This window comes from Theropithecus gelada, chromosome 10, assembly GCF_003255815.1.
Source record: "Theropithecus gelada isolate Dixy chromosome 10, Tgel_1.0, whole genome shotgun sequence".
Lineage (NCBI taxonomy): Eukaryota > Metazoa > Chordata > Mammalia > Primates > Cercopithecidae > Theropithecus > Theropithecus gelada.
In genome coordinates, this window is record NC_037678.1 from 36,299,545 (window position 1) to 36,325,942 (window position 26,398).

Consider the following 26,398-nt stretch of genomic DNA (forward strand, 5'->3'; position numbering starts at 1 on the left):
ATCCGGCCTCCGCGGACAGGCCTGAAGCCTTTCTAAAGCACGAAACACGTGCTTGTTCTCAGCGCTGGCAGCTAGAGGAACCCAGCGCGGGAGGCTGCTGGAGAGTTTTGGTCGGCAGCCCTGGTGGCATCAGCAAAGGTAAAACGGAAACCGATGAAGGGGAGCCCTGTCCTGAAGGATAGTGATGGCTGGTGGGGCTGGAGAAGCCACAGAGGGCTCAGGAGGCAAACGGTCCCAGCGGTGTGCTGGTAACAGCTTAACAATCAGTTTTCTGGGGTGGAGGGCAGGAAGCTGGCTCTGCAGCATTGGCCAATTTCCCCGATGTAAATACTTTCTCCATGGCTGATTTCAATCCTGTCCGCCAATGAGGCATCACTGAATACGGAGCTGGGCAGGGGTCTGAGTGACCAGCTCTCAGGGTCAGTGCACCCCTGCACAGCCTGGCTGGACTGTAGCTCTGCCATTGCCCAGCTATGCCACCATCCCTGGCCTCCCTGAGAACATGAGGCATAATATGAGTTCCCTTGTGGAAACTTAAAGGGAACTTGGGAGGAGATGAAAGAGCTTCACGACACATGGCAACTGTTCAGGAAGCTGTGGGTGTTGCTGTCATGATTACTTTTTTGCCATAATAACAATGAGGTGGGCACATCTGCTCAGCAGTGGGAGGCATGTTGAATCCTGAAGGGAAGACCAAGTAGAACATACAGTGCAGAACAGAAGGCTCTGAAAACCTCACCCAGGCATCTGTAAACGTGGGGAAGGAAATAGGGAGTGCTGTGTGTGTGTGTGTGTGTCTGTGTGTGTATGTGTTTTCTAAACAGCTTTATTGAGATCTAATTCACATACTATATGATTTATTCATTTAAAGGGTACAACTCAACGTTTTAGTGACTTCACAGGGTTGTGCCATCATCACCATGATCTAGTTATAGAATGTTTTCATCTCCCAGAAAATAATACTCCATACCCTGCCCTATCCCCAGCCCAGGACAACTCTACTTTCTCTCTCTGTAGATATAACTGGTTTGGACGTTTTACCTAAGTAGAATCATGAAATGTGTGTTCTTTTTGTGATCAACTTCTTCTGCTTAGTGTGATATTCTCAAGGCACATACAAGTTGTAGAGTGTGTCTGCACCTCATTCACTTTTTTTTTTTTTTTTTTTTTGAGATGGAGTCTTGCCCTGTCACTCAGGCTGGAGTGCAGTGGTGCGATCTTGGCTTACTGCAACTTTAGCCTCTCAGGTTCAAACAACACTCCTGCCTCAGCCTCTCAAGTAGCTGGGATTACAGGCACAGGCCAACATGCCTGATTAATTTTTGTAGTTTTAGTAGAGATGGGGTTTCATCATGTTGGCCAGGCTGGTCTCGAACTCCTGACCTCAGGTGATCCACCTGCCTCGGCCTTCCAAAGTGCTGGAATTACAGGTGTGTGCCACCATGCCCAGCCACTTCATTCCTTTTTATCCCAATCATATTCCATTTTATGGACCCATCATATTTTACTTATCCGTTGATCCATTGGTGGATATCAGAGTTGTTTTCACTTTTAAGTTCCTATGAACAGTGCTGCTGTGAACATCTATGTCCCAGGTGTTACGTGCATGTATGTTTTCATTTCTCGCGGGTGTATAACTACACCTGGGTCACATGGTATCTCTCTTTAACATTTTGAGGGAACACCAACTGTTCTCCAAAGTAACTGTACCTCGTTACATTCCCTACCATAGTGAAAGAGGGTTCCTCACCAACACTTGTTATTATCTGACTTTTTCATTCTAGCCATCCTAGTGGGTGTGAAATGGCATTTCATTGTGGTTTTGATTTGTATTTTTGGAACAACTAATGATGTTGAGCACATTTTTATGGACCTGTTGTTCACTTGCATATATTCTGTGGAGAAATGTCTGTTCAGATCCTTCGTCCCTTTTAAAATAGGGTTATTTGTATTACTATTATTATTATTATTATTATTATTATTATTTGAGATGAGGTTTCACTCTTTTTGCCCAGGCTGGAGTGCAGTAGCATGATCTCAGCCAACTGCAAGCTCTGCCTCCCCAGGTTCACGCCATTCTCCTGCCTCATCCTCCTGAGTAGGTGGGACTACAGGTGCCCTCCACCACACCTGGCTAACTTTTTTTGTATTTTTAGAAGAGATGGGGTTTCACCATGTTTGCCCAGGATGGTCTCGGGCTCCTGACCTCCTGATCTGCCAGCCTCGGCCTCCCAAAGTGCTGGTATTACAGGGGTGAGCCACCACACCTGGCCTCTTCTAAGAGTTTTATAGTCTTCACTTTTACATTTAGGTCTAGGATCCATGACAGTTAATTTTTGTGCGTGGTGTGAAGTTGGGTCCAGCCACAATCTTTTGCATGTGGCTACCCAGTTGGCCCAGCACCATTTGTGGAAATGATTGCTTTCCCTGTAGAACTGTCTTGGTACCCTTGTTGAAAATCAATTGACTGTAAATATGAGGACTTCTTTCTGGACTCTCAATTCTATTCCATTGATCTATAGGTCTATTCTTATTTAGTACCTCACTGTCTTGATTACATAGCTTTGTATTTTAACAGCAAGTTTGGAATCAAGAAATGTGAATTCTGCAACTTTGCTTTTCCTTTGCAATATTGTTTTGAGTATTCTTGGCCCCTTTGAAACTCCATATGAATTTTAGCATCGGCTCGTCAATTTCTGCAAAAAAAAAAACCAGCTGAGAAATTTGATAGGAATTGTGTTAGATCAATTTGGGGGGTGTGTGTGTGTGTGTGTATATATATATATATATGTGTGTGTGTGTGTGTGTGTATATATATATAGAGAGAGAGAGAGAGACAGAGACAGAGAGATAGAGAGAGAGAGATCAATTTGGGGTGTATTGTCATTTCAACAATAGTAAGTCTTTTGTTTCATGAACATGGGATAACTTTCCACTTATTTAGGTCTTCTTTCATTTCTTTCAAAAAAAATCTAGGTTTTAGAATACAAGTTTTGAGCTTTTTAATTAAATTTATTCCTAAGCATTTTATTATCTTGATGATATTAGAAGTAGAATTTTTAAATACTTCCTTTTGAGATTGTTCATTGTTAATATGGAAATACATTTTTTGTGTGTTTTTATATATTGACCTTGTATTCTGTAACCTTGCTGAACTATTTTATTAGTTCTACCAGTTTTTGTGTGTGTGTGTGTGTGTGTGTGTGTGTGTGTTTAGTGGATTCCTTGGGATTTCCTATATACAAGATCCTGTTATTGGCAAGTAGGGATGATTTTACTTCTTCTTTTCTGATCTGGATGCCTTTCATTTTCCTTTTCCTGGATAATTGCCCTGGCTAGGGCCTCCAGTACAATGTTGAACACGAGTGCAAGAATGGACCCCCCTGTCTTGTTCCTGATCTTTCATCATGAAATACCATGTCTGCTATGTGATTTTTGTAGGTGTCTTTCATTAGGTGAGGGAAGCTCCCTTACATTCCTAGTTTGTTGTGCTTTTTTGTCATGAACAGGTGAATGTTGTCAAATATTTTTCTGTATCTATTGGAGAATCAGATGGTTTTTGTCCTCTGTTTTCTTACTATGTTGCATTAGATCAATTGATTCTTGAATGTGAAACCAACCTCACATTCTTGGGATAAATCTCATTGATCATGGTGTGTAATCTCTTTCCTATGTTGTTGGATTTGATTTGCCATTATTTTGTTAAGGATTTTTTTTTTTGCATCCATATTTGTAAGAAATATTCGTCTGCAGTTTTCTTATAATATCTTTTTCTGCTTTTGGCATCACGGTAATGCTGGCCTCCTAGAGTGAATTGGCAAGTATTTCCTATTCACAATTTTTGGAAGTGTTTGGGAAAAATTGGTATTAGTTCTTCTTTGACTGTTTGGTAAAATTCATCAGGGAAGCCATCCGAACCTGGGATTGTGGATAACTTTTAAATTACAAATTCAATCTCGTTTTTGTTTTAGTTCTATTAAGATTTGTCATGTCTTCATTCTGTTTCAGTAATTTGTGTGTTTCCAGGAATTTGCCCATTTCATGTCTAGTCTGTTGGCATATGGCTGTTCATAGAGTTCACTCAGAATCCCTGTTATTTCTCTGATATCCTCTCTTTCATTCCTAATTTTAGCACTTTGAGTCCTCCCATTTTCTCTGTCACTGTAGCTACAAGTTTGTCAATTTTCTTGATCTTTCAAAGCATCAACTTTTTGTTTTGCTGTTTTTTTTTCTATTTTTCTATTCTTATTTATTTCTGTTCTAACAATTCATTTCTTCTGCTTCCTTTGGGTTTAATTTGCTCTTTTTCTGGCTTCTCAAAGTAGACTGGCCTATTGATTTTTAGACCTTCTTTTATAATACAAGCACGTACAAGCAGAAATTTCCCTGTAAGCATCGTTTTAGCTGCATCCCATAAGTGGTTGTGTGTTGTGCTTTCATTTTCATTTAATTCAGTAGCTTCTAACTCTCTTTGTGATTCTTTTCTTTAATCCATTCATTCTTTATCAATGTGTTGTTTAATTTCCACTTACTTGTGAATTTTCCAATTTTTCTTCTGCTATTGATTTCTAATTTTATTACATTGTGATCAGAGAATATCCTTTGTATGATTTCAAACTTTTTGAATATATTGAGCCTTATTTTGTGGCTTAGCATATAATCTATTCTGGGGAGCATTCCCTGTGCTTGAGAAGCATGTGTCATAGTGTGTATCTGAGCTGGGAAGGGTTTGGTGCAGGTTATAAGAGAGGAGGGGAGGCTCAGTGCAGGTGTGTTGGAAAGAGCTCCCATTCTCCACGTTCTTGGGGAGGAAGCACACCCCAAAGGCCCCCAAAGACCCCCATGGCATTCCCACCTCCTTGGAACTTTTCCTATCAACATGAGTATCTGGCCTGCAGAGGGGCCACTGCTGTGTTTGACATGTCCTACTTTGGGAAGTTCTACCTGGTGGGGCTGGATGCAAGGAAGGTTGCTGACTGGCTCTTCTCCGCAGATGTCGGCTGACTCCCAGGTATGGAGCCTGAGGTTGGTGGGCATGTTCCTGTCACTCCATGGGCACAGCCTCAGGCACTGAGACGAGCTGTCAAGCCACCCTATCCCCTCGGGCACTCTGAGCACACTGCTTCTTGCCCTCACCTGGCCTTCGGCCCCTCTGTCTGGCTCCTTTTGCCCCATCACAGGCCCCAGGCCCTCATTACTTTCTTCCACCTCTCCCTTCCGCCTTTTTTCTCCTCCCCACCTCTGCCTTCCTCGCTACTCTATTCCAGAAAGGATGTGTGACAGCTGGCCCTCAGCCTCCTCTCTCCTGGGACTGGAGGGCCCAGTTTCCCCCATGCTCTCACAGGTGGGATTGCCAAAATTAATTAGAAACACAGGATGCTCAGCTACTTTTGAAGTTTGGATACATGACTCATTTTTAACATAAGTATGTCCCAAGCCATATTTGGGACATACTTGGGATCTTCATCTACAATTTTGTCACCCACCCAAAAGCTTAAGCATCTGCATCTTCATGAGTGTCCAGGGCTGCCAGAACACAGGATCACAAACCCAATGGCTTAAAACAACAGAAATTTATTGTCACAGTTCTGGAAGCTGGAGGTCAAAATGAGGGTGTATGCATCTGACACTCTGTAGACGGCCCTTCCTTGCTCTTCCAGCCGCTGGTGGTGGCCAGAAATCTTGGCCTTCCTAAGCATGTAGCTGCATCACTGCCGTCTTTGCCTGTGTCACATGGCCCTATCCAGGTGTTCTCTCTCTCTCTCTCTCTCTCTCTCTCTCTCTCTCTCTCTATTGAGACAGAGTCTCACTCTGTCACTCACACTGGAGTGCAATGGCACGATCTCAGCTCACTGCAACCTCTGCCTCCTGGGTCTAAGTGATTCTATTGTCTCAGCCTCCAGAGTAGCTGGGATTACAGGTGCCCACAGACATGCCCAGTTAATTTCTGTATCTTTAGTAGAGACAGGTTTCACCAGGCTGATCTCAAACTCCTGACCTCAGGTGATCTGCCCACCTCGGCCTCTCAAAGTGCTGGGATTACAGACGAGTGACACTGCACTCAGCTGTGTTCTCCTCTTATAAGGACAGCAGTCATATTAGATGAGGACCCACACTAACAACCTCACTTTAACCTGATCACATCTGCAAAGACCCCATTTCCAATTAAGATCACATTCCAAGTCCTGACGTGAGGACTTTCACATATCTTTTGCAGGGGACACAATTCAACCCCTAACATCATCTCTCCAGCCAGTCAACCAACAAACTCACTCTCCAGACTCCTAGGCACCTGCTGCTCACCTCCCATTAATCCAGCCACCCACTCAGTCTTCCATCCACCCATCCGCCAGCCCACACGTCCCTGTTTCACCATACATCTGTTCCGCCTTCTACTCACCCACTCCCATCCTCCCATCCACCTGCCCATCTTCCCATTTGTCCATCCATTTTCCATCCACAAAGTAATTTATGCCACAGACGTTTATGGAGTCTTCTCCGGTACCAGACACAGTGCTAGGAGTCCCAGAATGAATGAGGGACATGAATCCTCTCCCTAGAAACTTCTCAGCAGGGTGGTGGATGGGTAGAAGTGGCCAGTGCCAAGGCATTTCAAGAAGAAAGAAGCTTCTTTCCCTCAAGGGTGATGGTGATGGGATGACCTGCCAATGGCCAGGCCTCTCTGGTTCATTCAGCTGAAATGGCATACCTGGGCTGAGGGTCTCTCCAGGTCACTTCCCAGTAGGGCATCCTGTCTGGGGATTATCCAGCCTCTGCGACAAGGAGCTGCCCCTGTGAGCAGCCCTGGGGAAACTGAGACAACATAGACCTGGCTGGGGCCTCAGCACAGATCCGGCTTTCTTCTCCCTCTCACAGTCTCCACCGTGTACACTTACATGCTCAACCACTGTGGGGGCACCGAGAGTGACCTGACTGTCAACTGCCTGGCACCCAGCCACCAGGCCTCCCCACTGGCCCTCGCCTTTGAAGTTATGGGATGCTTCTGTGTGCACAGTGCTGTGACTGCGGCCTGCTCTGTGGACTGATGGTTGTGCACAGGGCGGCATGGACAGGATGGGCTGCTGATGGCAGCTCTGTCATTAGCTGTTGTGCCCACTGTGCTCAGGGTTGGGAGATTAGAGATCTCATTTCGGGCTAACTGCGGGCTTTGTTCAGGTGGCACTACTGGAGCTCCCAGTACTCAGTGATTGCATCTTTGCATCTGTCCACACTGCTGCGTTTTGGAGTGGCTGCAGTGTGGGCATGCTCAGCTTGGTTGCCCAGAACAGAACGTGCCAACGATAAGCCGTGGCTCCCACTCAGAGCAGTCAGCTCCTTTCTGCCACTGACATCCTTGCTGGGATGGCTTCTCAGCTTATATGACTCCCTAGTCTGAGGCTTTAGCAGGCCCTTAGAAGATGTCAGACTCGGGACCCACGCTGATGCCTAATTGCCCTCTGCAGTTGCTCAATGTCTGCTTCCATGCCCTCAGTGGCGGGTAGCTCAGTACCCTCATGCCTTGTTTGCTCAACCCCAACTGTTACACAGAGACAGAATCTGCCTCCTGTCCCTTCGGCTCCCTGATCCTGTCCCTGGGTTCACACAGAAGCCAGCTGATCATTCATCCTGTAACCCATCCCCACCAGGGATGAAGAAGCAGGGAGGGCAACATTCTCTCTCTCCAGGAAGGGGCATTGCGGCCTCTGGGATGGGACTTGCATAGGGGAAGGTGCTGACTGTACAGGTCTCTGTGCTGCCCCCAGGGCAGAGTCACAGTCAGGGGTGAGGGCCCAGCTCATTCAGAAAACCTGGCATCTCCTGGTTCTTGACCTGACTCTGTGCTGCTGGCAAATGTAGTTTTCTCAATGGGACTCGGTAAGTGTCAAGCCCCAGCTTGGGTACTGGGGGAAAGAGGCAAGGGGAGAAACGGCTCATTCATGATCCGCTTATGACCCTCACCTTCAGCAACAGTCCTTGAGCACCGACTGTGTGTCGGGCTCAGTTTGAGGCAGGGAAGACTCAGAAATGAACCAAACACAGAAGGTTCTGGCCCATGTGGAGTTTCTATCTCTGATGGGAGGAAACAGGATTAAAAAAATAAAATAAGTGGAAGGTGTAGGATGTTAGCTGGATCAAGAGGGAAAATGAAGACCAGAGGGAGTGGGATACTGGGGGGCCTTGCCGTGCTGCCGAAAACAGCCATTGGCTGAGCCAGAGTGCATGTGCTTCATGGATTCTTGAGCTCATTAATTTACTAACGTCCTCGACAGTCACTGTTGAGGTTGTACTGTGCAGCAGCTCCAAGACAGCCAGAGCCGGGAGCAGTTGAAGGAGGCTGGTGGGGCTTCAGGGACTCGACAGTGGGCTATATGCAGGGACGGTTGCAGGAAGGGCCCCGTAACACCTGGAGGGGGACGTGCAAGGCGATGGGAAAGAGCGAGGTGTTAGGGAAGGCCATGCAAAGTCACTGAGCCGGGATGAGTAAGGCTTCCTGGAGGAGATGGCCAGCCTGAGCTTGGAAGGATGGGTAGGAGCTGCTGGCTACAAGGTTGTGGAGGTGAGAACCAGTGTGACATGCCCATCGCTGGTCCTCTCTGGGTCGTTCAGCTGAAATGGCATCCCTGAGCTGAGAGGAGTGATGGCCGTAAGGAGCTGGGTATCAGCTCACAGGAGAGGGGCGACCCAGGCACAGCTCATAGCCACAGACTTAGTGAGTCTATCTAGGGAGACAGTAGAGAGGCCAAAATGAGGTCACAGGTCGCCAAAATCCTGGCCAGGCCCAACCACTATCTGGCTCAGTGACCTGCCTTCTTGAGCCTCAGTTTCCCTCATCTGTGAAACAGAATGAAGAAGATGCACCTCCCGGAACTGCAATAGTGAATTGAGTCAGAGCCTGGAGGTACTGGGAGGGCTGGGGAGTAGCCTCACTGAGCCTCAGTTTCCCTGGCTGGGGAATGAGGACCTTGCTTGTCCCCCCTCATAAGGGGAAGTTGTCAGGAAAGTTCTTTGAACGCTGAGCCATCTCCCAGTGGTGCACAATTAGCTTTCCAGAGGATTCTGGTGGATTCCTAGAGCTGAGGACTGGAGATTGGCAGTGCTGGTTGCTGGGAAGGTTTGTACTTGGTGGGTGTGGAGTTAGCACAGTGAGTCACATCCCCCAGGACACTGCAGGTCCTGGGGACACCATTCAACAGGAGAAAACTATGATGTGGGCTTTTCTTTACTTTCAGGCTTCAAAACTGCACTATTTGAGTATTAATATGTATTGGCATTAAGTATGCAAGTATTGAATACATGTGCTCCTTACCCATACTACATCACATCACCATGAAGTCAAGAGAATGTGATGATTTACATGTGATCGAAGTGGCGTGCAAAGCAGCTGTCAGTCTTAAAAGTAATTTTAAATAATCTTTATTGATCTCTTTGTAAGATTGCAAAAAAGATACATGCTCCTGGGAACCATTCCAACGATACTGAAAAGCACAAAATAAGGTGCACAGCCCACAGCTCCCCGCTACACCCAGTGCCGATGGTGCAAGCCACTGGACCACCCTGCCTTCTCACTGCTCTCTGCCATATCGGCTTTGCAGGCCATGCCTGGACCTGGGCTGCCTGACCTCTGGCCTCAGGACTTGCATTTTGTTTTCAGGGAGATTGACTATGGATGGTCAGGGTCACAGGAGGCCAGGTCCATCAGCTGCCATCTCCCTGGGCACCAATCGGCCTCTGTAGCTCCCATTCCCTCCTGGGAGAGGCCCGGGATGGCTGCAGACTGGTGGGGTCCCCCTTGAGCCGGGGGCCTGAGAGTCGCTGTGTGTGTGTATGTGTGTATGTGTGTACGTTTGTGTGTGTGTGTTTGTTGGGGGAAGTGAAGTGGGGTGTCTGTCTGGCATGGGGCTGACGACGCCGTCCAGAAATGGCCCCAGCCCAGGAGTCGAGGAACCCCTTGAGGACTGGCTTGTCTTTGCCTTCATTCTCCATTGTGCTCGTGGTGTCAAGAGGAAGGAGGGAGGGAGCAGCCTGGCTGGGGCCTGCCCAGGGCCCTGAGAGGTCTCTCGTCCAAGGGGTGCTCCCAATAGCCCTGTGGGGCCAGATCTTGTGGGTCTGCCCCTTCTACAGAGGAGAAAACGGGGACTCAGAGAGGTGAGAAGTGAGACTGGTGAACCACAGAACTGCATCTGGGCCAGGCTGGCCTAAGCCTGTGTGTTCCCAAGACACTGTCCTCCCAGGGTGGGGGCATCCCTGTGAGGAGTCTGCAGAGGGGTGGGTGGTAGGGGTTGAGAAACAGGTCCTTCTCCTAACCCCCATGGCTCAGAGGATACTCTGTGCAGGTTGTGGATGTGGGGGACCAAGGGAGGGACAAGTACGATGCCTGAGCAGTGTGAAGGTGCAGGCCCCTGAGAGGGCATTTCTTTTCTCAGCCGGGAGACCATTGGGCCACCCGCTCTCTCCCTGCCTCCCAGACCTTGACATTCTGCTCTAAGTCCAGGTGCTTCCCTTCGAAGGCAGTTGCCACCTGGCTGTGGGCAGGGCCGTGGCCCAGCACAATTTGTCTCACATCACCACCGTGCTGCATCACCAAAAGTTCCGGTGCCAGCTCATCGACAGCTCTGAGGACCTGAGCATGGTCAGCATCCAGGGCCCAGCCAGTTGAGAGAGGACTGGTAACTCACCCTTGGGTGCACCTGCTCCCTGGACCCAGGCCCTCCAACAGGCCCTTGGGCAGAACCGCTTGTCCAGAATGGGACACTGAATAGTTAAGTGCTCTGGTAAACCAGAGGTGCCACTCTGAATAAATAATCTTCAAAGCACTGGAATGCAGATAAGCCCGTAGCATGAGTTGGACTGAACTTTACAGCTTTTCAGTCACTGAGGACCCCAGGATCCCAGAGGGGAGGGCAGTCTGCATCACCAGTGCAGTCTAAGAACTACTGTCCACCATCCTGAAGTGGGCAGAACCAGGTTGGCCCTGCTAGGTAGGCAGAATCATATCCTACAGTGAGGTGTCCCCAGCTCTTCCCTAAACACCCCCTATGATAAGGTCTCCACATGGGTTATCCATGCATTTATTCATTCTATAAGCACCTGCCAGGCTGTGTTCCTCAACCATGAGAAACCAGGACCCAGGAAGACCTTGGGATGCTGGCTCATGCACACAGGCACAGAAGGGTCTTGGGCAAAAGGACAACTGAGAAGGTGTGCATTTCAGAAATACCCCTCTGACTATGCTCCGGAGAAGGGACTGGGGGTAAGAGGCAGAGGGGAAGGGCAGTCATGTTAGCAGCCACCAGTGGAGCATCTGGGACTTGCCAAACCTGAGCCAACATCTCCCGTCCCCATAGTAGCCCTTTGAGGTGGTCATGATTGTTCTTAATTTTACTGATGCAGAAACCGAGGAACAGAGAGATAGAGACACTTGCCCAAGGTCACACAGCTGGTCAATGCCAGAGCTGATGGGGATGCAGTCCCCTTGTGCTCAGAAGCCTGCACATGCTCACTGCCACCGTTTTTCAAGAGTTAAAATCCCTATGGGAAAAGATGGCCTAGTCTAGGCCTTCCATTGTTGACCCCCCTTGGTTCAGAGGACAGGACACTCATCTCAGTGTGCTTCTGCCTGCTACATCTGCCCTGGGGCTGGACGGGGTGGCTCTGCTGCACTAGGCAGAAGGAAGAGGCACGAGATGAGGAAACTGCTTCTGGAGACATGGAGGGTGTCAAAGGGATGATCTAGCTCTAGAAAATGTTGGGGGCAGCTTTGGGGAGAGGATGGGAAAGGAGAGGAGAGGTGATGAGGAGTTGGGGAAGATGCATCTCCAGACTGAAGGTCGCCTAGGTGAGCACGGCTGTGTCTGGATGAGATCCTGCCCAGGCCCCACATGTAAGCACTTGCTGATGGAGCGAGTTTGCTCTTGCCTGCAGTCGGGCCATTCTGCAGGAGGGGCTGGACACACACCTGAGCAACGAGGCCTTCCCGTTCTCCACCCACAAGTTCCTGAGAGCCTCCGGGCACCTGGTAGGTTCCAGCTGGCCACGTCCTCTGGTTCATGAGTGACAGCATGCTGTGAGGGACATGTTGGGGGATCTGGCAGCTGGGGGCCATTGGGCAGATTCCATTACCTCCCTGGGCCTCAGTTCCCAACTGTGAAGGTGCGACAGTGGGACCAGGCAGCCCTCCCACAGACCGTTGGGAGCTTGGAGAGGTCATGGAGATCAAAGTCACAGCATCTTCCATCCCTCCCCGGTGCCTGGTGCATGCCAGAGACTGAGTCCCAGGGAAGCTGACCTTGTCCTCACCACCTGCATCGCCACCTATTGTATCCCCACCTGAAAGGCCCAGGGCAGCCCTCCTGAGGCCGAGTGACCCCCTGGAAACAGGAGGACCAAGCTCTGCTGAGCAGTAGCCAACTCCGGAGGTCTCTATGTGACAGCTTCCCTGCTGCCACTGTGGGTGTGGGAAGAGGGGCTGCCGGGGTGGTATCCCAGCCAGTCCCCAAAGAGCATCCCACACATTCCTCGCCAGCTTTAGAAAGTCTCTCTCCTGGGGGCCAGGACCCACCCCTTCTGAGATGGTGGTGGTGTCTGGTGCCAGGACTCCATGCGACCCAGCCCCAGGCAGGAGCCTCCCTCAGAGACCAGGATCAGGGTCCAGGTTCTAGTTCTGAACCAGCATGTCCCTCTTCTGGGTTTTGTTTCCTTGTTGGGAAACAGGCATCTTGGTATCTGCTTTGACTTATTGAGGCTGAGTTGGGGCACGGATGGTAAACACAGCAGCCCGTTTTCTGAGGGCTTCCTGTGTGCCAGACACTGTTCCGAGAACATCACAGCACACTTCCCTATGTAATCCTCGCCGCATCACGTAAGGCTCTGTTACAGGATCTCTTGACCTCAGCACTACTGACATTTTGGAACAGATCCTTTCTGCTCTGGGGCCCCTCCTGTGTGACACAGGTGTGTGGCAGCCTCCCTGGCTGCCGCCAGCTAGATACCAGAGGCACCCACCGTTGTGAGAGCCACAAATGTGTCCGGACATGGCCAAGGGTCCTCTGGGGGCAGGATCACCTGTTGAGAACCTCGATGCATGACCCCCTACTTATTTGCAGGGGTGTAAGCCTTGCAGCGGCAGCGGGAGCCGGGCCTCCAGAGCCCTCCAGTGCTCATGCTGGAGGAGATGTCACCCCGAGTGATGGATGTTGCACAGATGGAGCTCAGAGAGGCTGGATGAGCCAGGCTGCTCAGGGTCACCCGGCTAAGGAAACCCAGCAAGCCCCCGATATGTGTTAGTGACACGGATGTGGCCTTCAGAAGGGGGTGGGCGTGTACACGGCCACATTTGGAGGCAACTCCCTGTCTCTCCTTCCTGTATGTTCATCTGGGGATTGAGGGGAAAATGCTAAAGAAAGCTGTGGTGGAGCGGGGTCCTGGGGGACAAATCTGGGCTCTGTTAGCAGATAAACAACGTGGCAATGACTGTCAGGGAGGAGGCAGCCAGAGACCAGGGAGATCCCAGCGGCTCTGTTCTCACCTCCCCTCTCCAGAGGCTGCACAGGGGCAGGAAGCTGGGCCAGACGTGCCTAGCTTGCTTCTTGCCTCTGTGGTGCAAAACTGCCTGCTGGGACCAGAGAGGGTGGGCACTCAGAGAGAGCAGCACAGCTTGATCCAGGCCACATGACCTTCAGACGTCCCGACTCCAGCTCCAGTAGGCCAGCCATAGGGTCCACGCAGCATCCAGCTTTGTCTGCGGCTGGGCTCTGGTTTGCAGAAGGGGAGGAGAACTGAGGGTTTTCCCACCTTTGCTGAGGCCTGGCATAGGTGCCTCCTCTGTATGGTTTGGCTACGGGATGTAGAGATGACCAGGTGGGAATATGTCCCCTCCCATTTGAGGCCCAGCACCCTCGCCACCCACCCACTCGGCGACTCCAGCAAGCCACTGGGACTTGTTCTCAGACAGACAGCTCCAGCTGCCTCTCATCCCCTGGGGCTGGCCCTTTCCTGGCCCTGGCAGCCTTCCCAAGCCTGGGCAGTGGCTGCCTGGGTCTGCCTCCACCTGTGTGGCATAGGAACCAGGCTAGGCCAGGTGCTCGCTGAGCTGACACAAAGGCCCTGCTTCCAGGATGACGTCCCCCAGAGGAAAAGGCCAGGCCAAACACAGCGTGGAGGGTGTAGGGGATGCCGGGAAGGTCACAAGGGCTGCTTCTCCCCAGTCTCCTGCTCACTGGCATAAAATCACTGGTGTTATAAAAAGCACGTTATGGCTGCATAGAATACTGCTCCTTGCTCAGTTTCCAACTGTCACTGTGCATGGATTTCAGCACAGGGGCTGAGTGCAGACCTCACTTCTAGCAAGCACACTTTGGGCACGACCATTGCCCCCTCAGAATAATGATACTGGTTCTGTGGGCACTTCTCATAAGCTACGGCATGAAACTTATCTGACTGGGACATGGTGGTCAGCAGCATCTCAGAGGACTGTTGGGGACATTCATAGTCTGCCAACGAGTTAGCGAAAATCCCTCTAATCCCATCCCCAGAGAAACCACAGTTGACATTTGTGTGCATTGCTCACCATCTTCTTTCCGTCATCTGTGACTATCTATGGATTTTAAAATGTCATCAGGGCATCCCATGCAATTTATTCTCCGAATGTTGTGACCCTTTTTCTGTTCCTTTGAACGTTCCCCACAAACTACTTGGAACGCCCTCAGCTGGGTCACCAGTGCCCTGGGCATGAATTTCACACTGGACCCACCTCTTTGCTTTGGAAGTGGCCGCGGGAGGAACTCCCCTTGAACACTGCCCTCCCAATAGACCCTGACTATTGGTCCGAGAGATGGTAGAGCTGGGCCCACCAGGTCAGAGGTGTGTGCGGTTCATTGTCCCAGTCTTCCCAGTCACTCTTTGGGTTGTTGTTTTCTGTCCTTTGGTATTTCTACACCCCTCGCTTGCCCAGTGCTACTCTATGTCTCAGGCAGAATAGGAGAGAAGCTCAATGCTTTCTAGGCCGGGGTCCCTGCCTGTGTGATGGGTGGGAGGGGAAACACAGGGGAGGTGGGACATGAGCATCAGCTGGCATATGCGATCCTGGGGACACAGGAAACAGGCGGTGGGGAGGTGCTGCACGTGTAAGGAGGCTCAGCTGCCAGGAAACAGGCCACATGCCGGCCATAGGGATTATCCATGGTGTACCTCCTGGCACTGTCACCTCCTGTTGGGCCACTTGGGACTCTCTGTCAAGCACTAGTGTTTTAACAAACTTAAGAATCTGTTCCCAGTGCTGTGCTTTTTGCCCTCTCCCTCACCAGCACTCGAGGGGCTTTGAAGTGAACTCTGGACATGCTGCCTGGGACCCTGCGGGGTGCTGGACTGGGGTCCCAGGATGGAAGATATGGCTCCTGCCTTCGATGGGCTCAGAACCTGAGTGAGGTTGGGGGCCAGGAAGGCACCTGCAGCCACAGCCCAGCCTGTACTGGAGAGAGGTCCTGGGAAGGGCGAGTGGTGACCACAGGCCAAAAAGTTCCTGTGGAACTGAGAGTCCCACAGAGACGCCACAGAGAACTGAGCATGGGCAAGAAACAGACAGGGTGGGGCAAGGCCCCAAGTGCTTCGGCCTCTCAGCTGGGAACAAAGTGTGACCCATGTTAGGGGTCTCTGCCCTGGGACTGACCACCGGGGCCTGTGGACGAGCTGGGAGCCCATATCAGTGGCTCCTGCTCCACCCACTCCCCACCAGCATTCTCCCCATCCTTGCAGGCCCCATCCCAACACCTCCCGGCCCCCCTTTGCAGGACTAGGGCAGCAGATGCCCCCGGTACTGAGGGCAGGCTTCCATCCCCCCACAGCCCTGGCCAGGAACTCATCACTGCCAGCAACCAGTACCCCAGGGCCACACTCCTTAAGAAGATGGACGACCTTAGCGCACACAGATTTATTATCACCTGGGCTGAGCGGACAGTTCTGTGGAGTCACTCCCATGCTCATGTTCTGGGAGTCCATGGGGTCCATCAGGACCATGCTGGGGGGAAGCTGGGGCTACCATCTTCATCTAGAGACCCTGATGCTCAGCACTGAGCGCAGCCCCACCGGCTTCTCATCCGTCTCCCTCCTTGTCCTCCTGGCGGCTCTCTGGAGTGGCCAGTGTGGGCATGGCGGCCAGGTCTGTGTGTGTCTGGAAGACAACTGTGGTCCTCAGGGGTTTGAAGTTCCTGGGTGGCTGATGGTTCCAACTCCTATGCGATAGGGCCAGGGATCCGAGGAGTGGGCACCGCCAAGGGTATGGAGGACAGAGCAGCCAGGGATCCTGCCGTCAGTGACCACTGCTTCTCTCGAGGGCCCTGGGGAGCTGTGGGTCAGGGAAGCAGAGGTTTTGGGCCCTTAGTGTCAATGTTACAGTTTTTGCTCACCCGGGAGGCTGTCCCTCAAAGTGGCCAGGGCCATGCACTTGCAGGTAGCCTCAGCCTGGGACACAGTGCCCTTCCCATTTCCTGGCCAGCAAGACGGGTGGGGATTCAGCCACTGGCCAAGGCCAACTCCCTCTGTCAGGGAGGGGGTGGTGTGCACAGGTAGGTGGGAGATGGGAGTTGAGTCAGCCACAGACACTTGGGGGGTTTGGGACAAAAGCGTCCATATTACCCCAAGGCTCAGTGGAGCTCAGGCCAGAAGCCTGGCTTCCCATCCTGCTCCATCCTTCTGTGGGATGCCTCTCTGGACCTCAGTGTCCCCACATGTAGCACAAAGTCTAGCATAATGTCAAATTCTTTCTGGGCCATTCCCTAAGTTGGTCCAGACCCTCTGGATTCTCTTAATTTACGGAGAATTTCATATTCTCCTAAATAATATCTTATGCTGGTGTAAAAATGTGTTAAGGATGTATCCCTCAACCTGAAGAAACACTGGGTTGTAGTGTGGGCCTGAACCAAATATTTATCATTTGGGTTTCAGCCAACCAGATGCAGGAGAGAAATGTGTGTGCCTACGCAGTCAGTGGATCCTCTGGGTCATAAGCAGATGCAAGGGCTGATGAGGACAAGGGCCAGAGATACACACCTGAGACCCGGGTGCGAGAGTGGGTGCCTGCCACTGCCCAAAGACCCTCCTCACCACCAGACGAATTGGATGTGATTCCCAACTGAGCACTGCTGCTCTTGTGCAGTGATTCCTCTCTGAGAGGCTGAGATCTGACCCAGGCTGTCATGATCCCTGGACTGCTAGAGGATGAAGCTGGATGGGGAGAAGTTATTGTCCATTCAGCAACCAGCAGACCAGCTTTCCTTGCTCCCCAAATATCTGCCTCGAGGCCAGCAAGATCCCCAGTGGGGCGGTGCTCTCCTGGCGTGTCTCCCGGAGCTCCGCTTGGCCAGACACCGTGTTCCCAGAGCCCCCTGCCGAAGACAGGTCCTGCTACGAAGCAGCATGCTGGGCTGGGAGCACCTCGTGGGGCACAGCGATGAAGTGATTTTCTCTGAAAATTAATTTCACCTCAAAAGGAAATTGAATCTCTTTTCCTTACAGCGAGAAGTCACAGTCGTGGCACTGTTAGGATTTAAGTAGTTCAGGATGGAGCAGGCCTGCCCCCACACACATTAGATAACCATGAAGTGCCAGTCAGAGACCAACTAGGTTGCAGCCACTGCCTATCCACTCACGTTACAGAATCTGTGCAGATTTGCTGAGGCCTGAGACAGATACCCGATGTTACAAGCAGGTTCCCTGATACAGTGCAGAGAGACTGGCAGCCACAGGCTGAAGCACTATGTTCCCTGTCATGAGTCAAGCTGCTGCCATGACTGTGTGAAGTTCCTAGGCCCCAAGGGTAGGTTGGAGCGAGGGTGTTTGTGGAGTGGGTGGTGTTTCTGTCTGGGGCAAGTCACTTCATGCAGAACTGGGTGCAGAGGGCCCTGAGCTGGGGGCCTCAGAGGCTTCAGGGTTGATCGGTTCCAGGTTCTTATCTTGCCCTCATAAGGAAAGAAAATGTGTGATCCCTCTCCTCACCCATCATCAGGGGCATAGGTGACAGCCCTGTAACAAAAGACAGGTTCACAAGAGAAAAGCGCACCAGATTTATTTCATCAAAGCTTTCTGTGACACGGAAGCCATCAAAAAGGGGCATGCAGAGAGGCAGGGAAGGCATTTCTGGTACTTAGGGTCAGTGAAGAATGGGGCAGCCATGTGGACAGGTGTCGGATGGCAGGGGACACCTGTGGGGATTCACTGTGGGGAGGCCGATGAGACCGGCTGTGCAGATTCCCCATTGGCCTCTCCGTGTAGCGCTCCTCACTCCCAGGCATGTGGCAGGACCCCTTGAGCTAGGGTCTTATGACCCACAGTCAGACAAGGTGGGTGGAGAATGTCTTTATGGCCAGCTCTTCCCCAGAAAGGTGGGGAAGGCTTTAGTTGTATTTCTAGGTTTCATGGCTGGCTTTGGGGGAGAAGCCCTCTACTGTCCATGACCCACCTGGGGAAAGAGGAATTCTGGCTTCTGTGTCTTGCTGCAGGGGAGAAAGGGGGCATGAGACAAAGGGGAGGAGGAGGTTGTAGAGAGACTTGGGCTGCACCGGAGGCCTTCTAGTCTCCTTTAGTGCTGTGTCCTCCTGCCAAGCACACTGCTTGGGGGATCATGGTGTGAATCCTAGCACCCTTGCTGCAGATGAGCCTCAAGCCTCCTGGCCACTGTGGTGGAGGCTGGCAGGAATGGGTACCAGTGCTGTGTGACCTACAGAGGGAGGCCTCCTGCACCTGTCCACTGACCTATGTTTGCCACCCGAGTGGCCTGAATGGAATGGGACAGGCAGGGTGAAGGTCCTCTCACCCTTGGGGACAAAGTGGCATCCCACAGAACTCCCTCCAGGCCTGGAAGGGTCTGACTCCAGAACCTTCCAAAAAGAGGGTCCTCGGGCCAATTTGGAGGGAGAGAGTCATGATCACAGTAGTGTCATCTGCCTGAGTGTGGGGGACTTGGCAGGCCTCAGCCCTGCCCCACGTGCTCTCTTTCCAGAGGGATCCTCTCTCGTCACAACCTACAGCCCAGGAGTCTGAGCCCCAGGGAAGGCCACCAGTGGCAGGTGGCTCTGTTGGCTTTAGGAGTCATTCCCCTCCTCGCCATGCCGCCTGGCTGGGAACAGTGCCTGGCCACTGGGAAGAGGGGCACCAGGCAGCCCTGTGGGTCCTGAACCCTTGCCCTCAGCCAGGGCCAAGCAGGAAGGGGACTCAGCTCCCAGTAGGGTCCAGTCCACACTGTCACAAAAGACCCTTGTCCCAACCTTTTATTTGTAGAGCTAAGTCTGCTTATAACAGACGTGTCACTCCAGGACACTGAATAGTTCCACAGGTGGTGGGGTCCCCTTTAGCCCCACACTAAATGAGTTTGATTCCAAAGCACCTATTCCTAAACAGGAGGCAGAATTCACCTCACCTTGGGCTTCCTCTCTCCCAGCTTGACCCCCACCTGGCCAGGTGTTTGCTCTGGTCTTACCCTCAAGCTGCACCCAGGTGAGGTCAGGGACCCAGGCTTGAAGGTGCGTCCCCTGCAGATTCTTTCAACAATAATCATGCATAATAAGCTCTCTCTGGATCTGAGAACATTGTCAGTTCACCTCACTCCTCTCACCCCTGCAGGATGTGGGTTTCCAGACTGACAGGTTCGAAGCTCTGTGCTTCGAAGATATTGTTCTACAGCAGAATAGCATCTACTAGAGCCACGTCAAGGGGTGATTTCAAGGTTTCAGTCCCCTCTCTCTGTCTTATTTATTTATTGAGGATGGAGGCTCACTCTGCTGCCCAGGCTGCAGTACAGTGGCGTGATCTTGGGTCACTACAGCCTCCACCTCTCAGGTTCAAGCAATTCTCCTGCCTCAGCCTCCCAAATAGTTGGGACTACAGGTGCCAGTCACCACGCCCAGCTAATTTTTGTATTTTTAGTAGAGGTGAGGTTTCACCGTGTTGGCCAGGATGGTCTCAAACTCATGGCCTCAAATGATTCACCCACCTTGGCCTCCCAAAGTGCTGGGATTACAGGCGTGAGCCACCATGCCTGTCCTCTCCATCTTTCATTTCTCCCTCTTTCTCCTTCCCACCCACCCCCTCCGCACCCTGCCCACTCTGATGCCTGTGCTTGCCCCAGTGTTTTCCACACAGGGATTCACTGGTATTTATCCCATTTGTACCCACTGTGCTTTCTGCAGTCTGATAGCTCATGACCGACCATCTTCACTTCTGCAACATTCTCTGCTGTTATGTTTTTAAGGACTGCCTTTCAACCCCAGTCTCTCTGGTATCTCCTTGACCTTCTGTTGGGCACAGACTACAGCTTCATGGGGCCACTGCCTCACACTACCTGCATTCCATTCCTGTGTCCCCACCCCCAGCCTCCCCTAGCTCCTCTGTTCCTCGGGCTCAGAATGTCGAGAAGGTGCCCGTCACTTAGTTCCTACCCTCAGTTTCCTATGAATAAAAGGAGTTGGTTTGTTGGCTGGTTTGTTAGTTTAAGTGTACAGTTCAGTAGTGTTAAGTATGTTCATATTCTTTGGAAACAAACCGCCAGAATGTCTTATTTTGTGAAACTGAATTTCTGTCCCCATTGAGGAACTCTCTTTTCCCCCTCGCCAGCCCCTGCACCCTCCATTCTGCTCTCGATGTCTCTGAATTTGCTGACTTCAGAGACTTCAATATGAGTGAAATCAGCCAGGATTTCTCCTTCTGTGACTGGCTCCCTTCACTTAGCATGATGTGTTTATAATGTGTTCATCCGCGTTGTAGTATGCATCTGAATTTCCTTTCGTTTTAAGGCTGAATAACGTTGCTTCGTGTGGATAGAACACATTTTATCTGTTCATCATCTGTTTTTTGGTGTGTGTGTGTGTGTGTGTGTGTGTGTGTGTGTGTTTGACAGGGTCTTACTCTGTCACCTAGGCTGGAGTGCAGCGTCGCAATCTCAGCTCACTGCCTCAACCTCCTGGGCTCAAGTGATCCTCCCCTTTCAGGCTCCTGAATAGCTGGGACTACAGGCACACGCCACCACGCCCAGTTAACTCAAAAATTGTTTTGTAGAGACAAGCCTCCCTATGTTGCCCAGGCTGATCTCAGACTCCTGGGCACAAGCAATCCTATGGCCTTGGTCTACCTAAGTACTGGGATTACAGGTGTGAGCCACCATGTCCCTCTTGTTCATCCTCTGTTGATGGACACTTGGGTTGCATCTATCTCTTGGCTATTGTGAATAATCCTGTGAACATGAGTGTGCAAATACCTCTTCGAATCCCTCCTTTCAATTCCTCTGGGTATATACCCAGAAGTGCAGTTGCTGGATCATACGGAAGTTGTATTGTTTTTTAAAGAACTGCCACCTTGTTCTCCAATGCGCTTGCACCATTATCCATTTCCACCAACAACACACAAGGGCTCCAGCTCCACATCCTCACCAACACTTGTTACTTTCTTTTTCTTGTTTTTGCAATTGTCATACTCATGGGCACAAAGTGATAACTCACTGTGACTTGGGTTTGTGTGCCTCCGATGGGTAGTGATGTGGAGCATCTTTTCCTGGGCCTGTTGTCCATTTGTGTTTTTGAGAATTGCCAAATCAAGTCCTTTGCCCATTTTTTTTTTTTTTTTTTTTGAAGTGGAGTCTTGCCCTCTCACATAGGCTGGTGTGCAGTGACACAATCTCAGCTCACTGCAGCCTCCACCTGCTAGATTCAAGTGATTCTCTCACCTCAGCCTCCCGAATAGCTGGAACTACAGGCACACAGCACCATGCCCAACTAATTTTTGTGTGTGTGTGTATTTTTAGTGGAAACAGGGTTTCCTTATGTTGACCAGGATGGTCTCAAACTCCTGACCTTAGGTGGTCCTCCTACCTTGGTATCCCAAAGTGTTGGGATTACAGGCATGAGCCACCACACCCTTTGCCCATTTTTAATGGTGGTATTTGACTCTTTATTGTTACGTTGTAGGAGTTCTTTAGTCTGTCTGGGTAGAAGACCCTTATCATATGTAGATTTGCAAATATTCTCTTCTATCCCGTGGGTTGCCTTTTCAATATTTATTAGTGTCCTTCGATGCACAAATGTGCTTGTGATGAATGTCCTTCCATCTGAGTTTTGCTTTTGTGGCTTGTGCTTTTGATGTCCTCTCTAGGAAACCCTTAGCATTTCCAACTCCCCATGCTTTCTTCCAGAGATTGTACAGCTACAGAGCTTACCACTACGTCTGTGTTCCATGTCTAGTTAATTTTTGGACTTGCTGTAAGGTAAATGACCAGCTTCTCACTTCTGCACGTGGCTATCGGATCCTCCCAGCACCACCTGTTGGAGACTCTTTCCCTATAACTGGCCTCACCGCCCTTGTTGAGATCATGTGACCACATATTTGAGGGTTCATTTGACTTCACTTTCTGAAACTTTGCTGACTTTGTTTAATAGTTTCAGCAGTGTTTTTGCGTGGAATTTTCAGGATGTGGAAAGGGTTTAAGTAAAACCTGACATGAGGCCCTTCCTGCTGATCTTCCCCAATTCTGTGACTCCATCCACAGACAGGAGTTCCATCTTGCAATTTGGGGCTTTCAGAGCCCACCTGAGCCAGGGTGGTCAAGGACCACGTGCTGGGACCACGTGCTTGGTGCACACACACTATCCCTAGTTGATGGGTCAGAGGAGGGCACTGAGGCCAAGTGGGCCGACCCCATGGGTGCTGGGAGATGCTGTTCCCACCCAAGCCTGGCTGAAAGGGAGACCGTGTTCCGGATGTCCTTGCTCGGCCTGTTCCTTTGCTTGTGGGTCCCCACCTGGAAGAACTGGGGACTGATCCCCCTCCACTGCTTCGGTGGAGAAAAGTGCAAGATGCCTCAACAACCAGTGATGCTGTGAACTTAGAGAGGCCCCTGAATTTGCTCAGACTCCCTCACTTTGCCAGGAAGTAGGTGTGGCCCCTGTTTTCCTCCTTCATTCAGGTACTGTTTCTTGGGCCAGGCTGTGCATGTGGTACGATGGAGACCCGGACCCAGCTGACCCCATCTTCACTGAGCTGCTGGAGCCAGGAAGGATGGGACCACCCCCTCCCTTCCACCTGTGAACTCTAACCCTCTCACTGAGCTGGGTGACACGTCTTTGTCTGAACAGAGATCCACAATTGGAGGGATGTGGATAGGTGCACTTGAAAAATTATTTATCAATGAGAGATGAGCTTCATCTTTCAAAATGAGATTGGCTTTGAGCCCCGAGCTCCTCCAAAGGCTGTCTAAAATTACAACCCCGTTGACAAGGCAATCTTTGTCAGGGGCCTACAGCTTGCCCCAGGGAAGCAGGGAAATGTCAACAGTACATGTTCTGCATCAATTTTGAGTTTTAAAGAGGCCTGGGCAAATAGCAACTTAGAGCAAATTTGCACCGTTTCCAAAGCTTTTACAATCCTGCCCATCGTTGGCCATGTGACTAAAGTGTCAGGTTTATAAGGAACTGCTCCTGTGGTTGGGAGAGCTGCCTCTGCCCTCCTTCCTACAGGCGTATCCCAGCGGGAGCTATACAGGGCGGGCATTTCTACTCAGAACAGTGGTGGAATCAGCTCCTCTGCTGTCTGGGATCCTGCAATCCACTGAGGTCTCCCCATTCTTTTTGTGAGCTCTGTGGTCCCAGGGCTGAGCACTCAGGCCTTCCCATGGGAGTCAGTGGGTTCTAGGGTTTGCCTGAAGTTGAGGACACAGACTCCAGTTCCTAGGTGTGGTTGTGGCATGCACCTGAACCAAGTGTGCAAAGAAAATCACGTCTCCTGTGCAAGGAGTTCCCCATGCTGCCTGTGGCCTCCATGCAGCTGAGCACTAGCCTGGTGTGCAGGTGTGCAGGACACACCCTCACAAAGACACCAGATATCTTTGGCAGGGCTGGGTGTGCCCAGCCTCTGTGTCTGCCTCAGCCCAGGAACATTATTGACAGTTTTCTCACCATTGCATGGGCCATGGAGGGATGAGATGAGGCTTAGCCCATGATAATTGACACTGTCACTTCCGCAGGGCTTGGCGCCACCGTGTCTATCACAGTCAGGTATCCACAGCCCCACAGGTCTCTCTGTCCTGCCTCCCACCACACCTGCTGCCCAGCACTGGGTCTTTGCGCCCTCACCTGGAAGGCCTGTCTGCCATGGCAATCTCCTGCTCTGCCTGCCAGACTGGCCTGGTGTCCCAGGCAAGGTCCTTGCTTTCCGGCCCACTTCCCACCCAGAATATGATTGTGCTTACGGCCGAGCCGAGTCCGAAGAGCAGAATCTATGACTGTCTTCAGAGTCCCGTGCTGGGCCAGGACTGACCACAATGATGGGTGATGGGCTCCTCAGTCAACGGGCTTGGCACCTGGCTGTCCCATTCCCCGATGCCTCTGTCCCCACCAAGCGCAGCCAGGGTGGTGTCTCCTGAGCCATGCTGCTGCTTTCCCCCTGCCCTTTGCAGACATGTCTCAGAGCTTCTGAAACAGATAAAGCTGGGTTCCCAACCCCATCTTACAAACAAGGAAGGGTGAGAAGCTTGCTCCAGGTCACTGCTGTGGACTGAATGGTGACCCCCAAGACATATGTCTACATCCTAACTCACCAGAACCTGGGAATGTGCCCTTATTTGGAAATAGGATCTTTGCAGGTGTAATTAAGGTCAAGATCTCCAGATGACATTATTTAGGGCTAGAGAAGGTCCTAAATCCAGTGGCAAGTGTCCTTAGAAGACAGAGACACAGAGGGGAGGCTGTGAGGGCTGACACAGAGATTGCAGTGATGGAACCACAAGTTGAAGGGTGACTGGAGGTGCTCGGGAGGATGCTCCCTGGAGAGTGGAAACGTCCTTTCCGGAGCCTGCAGAGGGAGCACGGCTTCCCCACACAGTGATTTTTGGATCTTGAGCCCCCAGAACTGAGAGAGTGTACTATTGTTTTAATATACTAGTTGTTGTCATTTGTTATGACAGACAGGAAACTAACCCAGTCCTGTAGAAGATCTGAGGTCTGCAGACGGCAAACCTGCTATCTCCCCCTCCCAAAGGTGACCCCCTACTTCTCCCCAAGGATATCCAGAGGAGCTGGAGGGAGTTCTCCTTGGAAGATCCCATTTCTTGGTGGCAGTTCAGCTAGGACCCAGGGCCAGCTGATGGCCTGGGCCTGGACCTCAGCCATCCTGCCTGACCATTTCTAAGCCATGACTTTGTCCCCCAGGTCCAGGCTACGTGGCTGTCCTTCACTGGGGAGCTGGGCTGGGGGCTACATATTCCAAAGGTGTCCTGCATGCCTGTGTACCAGGCTGTGATGGCCACGGGTGCCAAACATGACCTCGTCAATGCAGGGCACCACGCCATTGACTCCCTGAGCATTGAGAAAGGTGAGTGCAGGATCTGGACGGCACGGGGGCTTGGGGGGGCGGTGGGAGGGAAGTGATGCTCAAGACACCTGGAGTCTGAGAAACTGTTTGCCTTCCCTGTGTCATCACCTGGCTTCCTTCTTTCCACACCATGATTTCCTCCCCTGCATCCCAGCGCCTGACATCCTCCATTTCCCGAAACCCTCTTGCTGCTCAGGGTCTTCATGCAGGGCCCAGGGACAGTGTTGGGATCAGCAACCTCTGCACACACCTAGACTCAGAGAGCTGAGGCACTGCTCAGTGCCTGGGGGGCAGGCCTAGGCTGGGTTGCAATTGAGGTCCTTGTTTTCTCTGACAGCTGTGAAGAATGGAGCCAGGAAGCAGGGGCTACAGCCTCTGAAAGAAGCCCAGACCCTTGTCCAGAGCAAGGATGGAGGTCAGGGAGGGCATTGGAAGTCTTCCTGGGCACTGGGCACCCAGCAGGCATCGGGCAGCTCTCATGGGTGTTGGGCATGCAGCTTGGGCATTTGGCAGCTCCCCCTTCATGAGGGATGGTTAAACTTTACAGAATTTTTTTTTGTTTATGACACAGAAATACGATCACAAAGCACATGTGTACCACGATACAAATTTCTTGTATTTTGTCTCTTTGTATTATGTTTTCTTTCCACTTGTGTCTTTTCAAGCTAATGATTCCTAATCTCCTAATACAGTGGGCCTTTCAAACACTTAGTTCTTCAGATAATCATGTTATTTTAACTAGAATCCCACAGATACCCAAGTTATTAAAGCATGGAAAAGTATGAAGAACCTCGAGTCCTTCCCCTCTGTATCCCCCATTGAATTCAATTCAGCCCAAGTTTGTATTTGTTTTGTTCTTTTGGAAAAGAAAATATAGTCATTACCTTCAATAAATATACAGTCTATTTAGGGAGATACGGCTTCAGAGTAGGATTCTTAGTTTGATTTTCATTATCTTACCTTCAGATATTCGGAAAGACCAAAATGCTGTATGCATGTGGACCGCAAAGTAGTATGAATGGAAAACCAAAGTAATAAATGTTATTTATGACTT

General features: G+C 51.0%; 1 pseudogene; it reads left to right on the top strand.

Moving 5' to 3' along the window:
- Positions 1–4,920: 4,920 nt before the first annotated feature.
- On the top strand, positions 4,921–25,882 carry LOC112632428 (annotated as a pseudogene).
- The last annotated feature ends 516 nt before the right edge of the window (positions 25,883–26,398 follow it).